The sequence below is a fragment of the Somniosus microcephalus genome, chromosome 12, assembly GCF_052327205.1.
Source record: "Somniosus microcephalus isolate GS21.2 chromosome 12, FLI_Smic_1.0, whole genome shotgun sequence".
Taxonomy (NCBI): Eukaryota; Metazoa; Chordata; class Chondrichthyes; order Squaliformes; family Somniosidae; genus Somniosus; species Somniosus microcephalus.
Genome location: NC_140998.1, coordinates 222,383,756 through 222,389,626, shown reverse-complemented (window position 1 = coordinate 222,389,626; position 5,871 = coordinate 222,383,756).

Sequence of the window (5,871 nt, the reverse complement as noted above, 5' to 3'; positions counted from 1 at the left end):
CGGCGCTCCCTCAGTACCGCCCCTCCGACATTGCGGGGCTCCCTTGGTACCGCCCCTCCGACAGTGCGGCGCTCCCTAAGTACTGCCCTTCCGACAGTGCGGCGCTCCCTCATAACCTCCCCTCCGACACTGCGGCGCTCCCTCAGTACTGCCCCTCCGACAGTGCGGCGCTCCCCTCAGTACCGCCCCTCCGACACTGCGGCGCTCCCTCAGTACTGCCCCTCCGACAGTGCGGCGCTCCCTCAGTACCGCCCCTACGACAGTGCGGCCCTCCCGCAGTCCTGCCCCTCCGACAGTGCGGCGCTCCCTCAGTACCGCCCCCTCCGACAGTGCGGCGCTCCCTCAGTACTGCCCCTCCGACAGTGTGGCGCTCCCTCAGTACTGCTCCTCCGACAGTGCGGCGCTCCCTCAGTACTGCCCCTCCAACAGTGCAGCGCTCCCTCAGTACTGCCCTTCCGACAGTGTGGCGCTCCCTCAGTACTGCCCCTCCGACAGTGCAGCGCTCCCTCAGTACTGCTCCTCCGACAGTGCAGTGCTCCCTAAGTACCGCCCCTCCAACAGTGCGGAGCTCCCTAAGTACCGCCCCTCCGACAGTGCAGCGCTCCCTCAGTACTGCCCCTCCGACAGTGCGGCGCTGCCTCAGTACCGCCCCTCCAACAGTGCAGCGCTCCCTCAGTACTGCCCCTCCGACAGTGCAGTGCTCCCTTAGTACTGCCCCTCCGACAGTGCGGCGCTCCCTCAGTACCACCCCTCCGACAGTGCGGCGCTCCCTCAGTACTGCCCCTTCGACCGTGCGGCGCTCCCTCAGTACCGCCCCTCCGAGAGTGCGGCGCTCCCTCAGTACTGTCCCTCCGACATTGCGGCACTCCCTCAGTACCACCCCTCCGACAGTGCGGCGCTCCCTCAGTACTGTCCCTCCGACAGTGCGGCGGCTCCCTCAGTACCGCCCCTCCGACAGTGCGGCGCTCCCTCAGTACTGCACCTCCGACAGTGTGGCGCTCCCTCATTACTGCCCCTCCAACAGTGCAGCGCTCCCTCAGGTACTGCCCCTCCAACAGTGCGGAGCTCCCTAAATACCGCCCCTCCGACAGTGCAGCGCTCCCTCAGTACTGCCACTCCGACAGTGCGGCGCTCCCTCAGTACCGCCCCTCCAACAGTGCAGCGCTCCCTCAGTACTGCCCCTCCGACAGTGCAGTGCTCCCTTAGTACTGCCCTCCGACAGTGCGGCGCTCCCTCAGTACCGCCCCTCCGAGAGTGCGCGGCGCTCCCTCAGTACTGTCCCTCCGACATTGCGGCACTCCCTCAGTACCACCCCTCCGACAGTGCGGCGCTCCCTCAGTACTGTCCCTCCGACAGTGCGGCGCTCCCTCAGTACCGCCCCCCCCGACAGTGCGGCGCTCCCTCAGTACTGCCCCTCCGACAGTGCGGTGCTCCCTTAGTACCGCCCCTCCGACAGTGTGGCACTCCCTCAGTACTGCCCATCCGACAGTGCGGCGCTCCCTCAATACCGCCCCTCCGACAGTGCGGCGCTCCCTCAGTACCGCCCCTCCGCCCGTGCCGCGCTCCCTCAGTACCACCCTTCCGACTGTGTGGCGCTCCCTCAGTACTGCCCCTCCGACAGTGCAGCGCTCCCTCAGTACTGCCCCACCGACAGTGCGGCGCTCCCTCAATACTGCCCTTCCGACAGTGCGGCGCTCCCTCGGTACTGGCCCTCCGACATTGCAGGGCTCCCTTGGTACCGCCCCTCCGACAGTGCGGCGCTCCCTCATAACTGCCCCCCCGACACTGCGGCGCTCCCTCAGTACCGCCCCTCCGACAGTGCGGCGCTCCTTCAGTACCGCCCCTCCGACACTGCGGCGCTCCCTCAGTACCGCAACTCCGACAGTGCGGCGCTCCCTCAGTACCGCCCCACCGACAGTGCGGCGCTCCCTCAGTACTGCCCCTCCGACAGTGCGGCACTCCCTCAGTACTGCCCCTCCGACAGTGCGGCGCTCCCTCAGTACCGCCCCTCCGACAGTGCGGCGCTCCCTCAGTACTGCCCCTCCGACAGTGCGGCACTCCCTCAGTACTGCACCTCCGACAGTGCGGCGCTCCCTCAGGACTGCTACTCCGACAGTGCAGCGCTCCCTCAGTACTGCCCCTCCGACAGTGCGGCGCTCCCTCAGTACTGCTCCTCCGACAGTGCGGCGCTCCCTCAGTACTGCTCCTCCGACAGTGCAGCGCTCCCTCAATACTGCCCTCCCGACAGTGCAGCGCTCCCTCAGTACCGCCCCTCCGACAGTGCAGCCCTCCCTCAATACTGCCCTTCCGACAGTGCAGCGCTCCCTCAGTACCGCCCCTCCGACAGTGCAGCGCTCCCTCAGTACTGCCCCTCCGACAGTGCAGCGCTCCCTCAGTACTGCCCCTCCGACAGTGCAGCGCTCCCTCAGTACTGCCCCTCCGACAGTGCAATGCTTCCTAAGTACCGCCCCTCCAACAGTGCGTCGCTCCCTCAGTACCGCCCCTCCGACAGTGCAGCGCTCCCTCAGTACTGCCCCTCCGACAGTGCGGCGCTCCCTCAGTACCGCCCCTCTGACAGTGCGGCGCTCCCTCAGTACTGTCACTCCGACATTGCGGCGCTCCCTTAGTACTGCCCCTCCGACAGTGCGGCGCTCCCTCAATACAGCCCCTCCGACAGTGCGGCGCTCCCTCAGTACCGCCCCTCCGACAGTGCGGCGCTCCCTTAGTAACGCCCCTCCGACAGTGCGGCGCTCCCTCAGTACTGCCCCCTCCGACAGTGCGGCGCTCCCTCAGTACTGCCCCTCCAACAGTGCGGCGCTCCCTCAGTACCGCCCCTCCGACATTGCGGGGCTCCCTTGGGTACCGCCCCTCCGACAGTGCGGCGCTCCCTAAGTACTGCCCTTCCGACAGTGCGGCGCTCCCTCATAACCTCCCCTCCGACACTGCGGCGCTCCCTCAGTACTGCCCCTCCGACAGTGCGGCGCTCCCTCAGTACCGCCCCTCCGACACTGCGGCGCTCCCTCAGTACTGCCCCTCCGACAGTGCGGCGCTCCCTCAGTACCGCCCCTACGACAGTGCGGCCCTCCCGCAGTCCTGCCCCTCCGACAGTGCGGCGCTCCCTCAGTACCGCCCCTCCGACAGTGCGGCGCTCCCTCAGTACTGCCCCTCCGACAGTGTGGCGCTCCCTCAGTACTGCTCCTCCGACAGTGCGGCGCTCCCTCAGTACTGCCCCTCCAACAGTGCAGCGCTCCCTCAGTACTGCCCTTCCGACAGTGTGGCGCTCCCTCAGTACTGCCCCTCCGACAGTGCAGCGCTCCCTCAGTACTGCTCCTCCGACAGTGCAGTGCTCCCTAAGTACCGCCCCTCCAACAGTGCGGAGCTCCCTAAGTACCGCCCCTCCGACAGTGCAGCGCTCCCTCAGTACTGCCCCTCCGACAGTGCGGCGCTGCCTCAGTACCGCCCCTCCAACAGTGCAGCGCTCCCTCAGTACTGCCCCTCCGACAGTGCAGTGCTCCCTTAGTACTGCCCCTCCGACAGTGCGGCGCTCCCTCAGTACCACCCCTCCGACAGTGCGGCGCTCCCGCAGTACTGCCCCTTCGACCGTGCGGCGCTCCCTCAGTACCGCCCCTCCGAGAGTGCGGCGCTCCCTCAGTACTGTCCCTCCGACATTGCGGCACTCCCTCAGTACCACCCCTCCGACAGTGCGGCGCTCCCTCAGTACTGTCCCTCCGACAGTGCGGCGCTCCCTCAGTACCGCCCCTCCGACAGTGCGGCGCTCCCTCAGTACTGCACCTCCGACAGTGTGGGCGCTCCCTCATTACTGCCCCTCCAACAGTGCAGCGCTCCCTCAGTACTGCCCCTCCAACAGTGCGGAGCTCCCTAAATACCGCCCCTCCGACAGTGCAGCGCTCCCTCAGTACTGCCACTCCGACAGTGCGGCGCTCCCTCAGTACCGCCCCTCCAACAGTGCAGCGCTCCCTCAGTACTGCCCCTCCGACAGTGCGGCACTCCCTCAGTACTGCACCTCCGACAGTGCGGCGCTCCCTCAGGACTGCTACTCCGACAGTGCAGCGCTCCCTCAGTACTGCCCCTCCGACAGTGCGGCGCTCCCTCAGTACTGCTCCTCCGACAGTGCGGCGCTCCCTCAGTACTGCTCCTCCGACAGTGCAGCGCTCCCTCAATACTGCCCTCCCGACAGTGCAGCGCTCCCTCAGTACCGCCCCTCCGACAGTGCAGCCCTCCCTCAATACTGCCCTTCCGACAGTGCAGCGCTCCCTCAGTACCGCCCCTCCGACAGTGCAGCGCTCCCTCAGTACTGCCCCTCCGACAGTGCAGCGCTCCCTCAGTACTGCCCCTCCGACAGTGCAGCGCTCCCTCAGTACTGCCCCTCCGACAGTGCAATGCTTCCTAAGTACCGCCCCTCCAACAGTGCGTCGCTCCCTCAGTACCGCCCCTCCGACAGTGCAGCGCTCCCTCAGTACTGCCCCTCCGACAGTGCGGCGCTCCCTCAGTACCGCCCCTCTGACAGTGCGGCGCTCCCTCAGTACTGTCACTCCGACATTGCGGCGCTCCCTTAGTACTGCCCCTCCGACAGTGCGGCGCTCCCTCAATACAGCCCCTCCGACAGTGCGGCGCTCCCTCAGTACCGCCCCTCCGACAGTGCGGCGCTCCCTTAGTAACGCCCCTCCGACAGTGCAGCGCTCCCTCAGTACTGCCCCTCCGACAGTGCGGCGCTCCCTCAGTACTGCCCCTCCAACAGTGCGGCGCTCCCTCAGTACCGCCCCTCCGACATTGCGGGGCTCCCTTGGTACCGCCCCTCCGACAGTGCGGCGCTCCCTAAGTACTGCCCTTCCGACAGTGCGGCGCTCCCTCATAACCTCCCCTCCGACACTGCGGCGCTCCCTCAGTACTGCCCCTCCGACAGTGCGGCGCTCCCTCAGTACCGCCCCTCCGACACTGCGGCGCTCCCTCAGTACTGCCCCTCCGACAGTGCGGCGCTCCCTCAGTACCGCCCCTACGACAGTGCGGCCCTCCCGCAGTCCTGCCCCTCCGACAGTGCGGCGCTCCCTCAGTACCGCCCCTCCGACAGTGCGGCGCTCCCTCAGTACTGCCCCTCCGACAGTGTGGCGCTCCCTCAGTACTGCTCCTCCGACAGTGCGGCGCTCCCTCAGTACTGCCCCTCCAACAGTGCAGCGCTCCCTCAGTACTGCCCTTCCGACAGTGTGGCGCTCCCTCAGTACTGCCCCTCCGACAGTGCAGCGCTCCCTCAGTACTGCTCCTCCGACAGTGCAGTGCTCCCTAAGTACCGCCCCTCCAACAGTGCGGAGCTCCCTAAGTACCGCCCCTCCGACAGTGCAGCGCTCCCTCAGTACTGCCCCTCCGACAGTGCGGCGCTGCCTCAGTACCGCCCCTCCAACAGTGCAGCGCTCCCTCAGTACTGCCCCTCCGACAGTGCAGTGCTCCCTTAGTACTGCCCCTCCGACAGTGCGGCGCTCCCTCAGTACCACCCCTCCGACAGTGCGGCGCTCCCTCAGTACTGCCCCTTCGACCGTGCGGCGCTCCCTCAGTACCGCCCCTCCGAGAGTGCGGCGCTCCCTCAGTACTGTCCCTCCGACATTGCGGCACTCCCTCAGTACCACCCCTCCGACAGTGCGGCGCTCCCTCAGTACTGTCCCTCCGACAGTGCGGCGCTCCCTCAGTACCGCCCCTCCGACAGTGCGGCGCTCCCTCAGTACTGCACCTCCGACAGTGTGGCGCTCCCTCATTACTGCCCCTCCAACAGTGCAGCGCTCCCTCAGTACTGCCCCTCCAACAGTGCGGAGCTCCCTAAATACCGCCCCTCCGACAGTGCAGCGCTCCCTCAGTACTGCC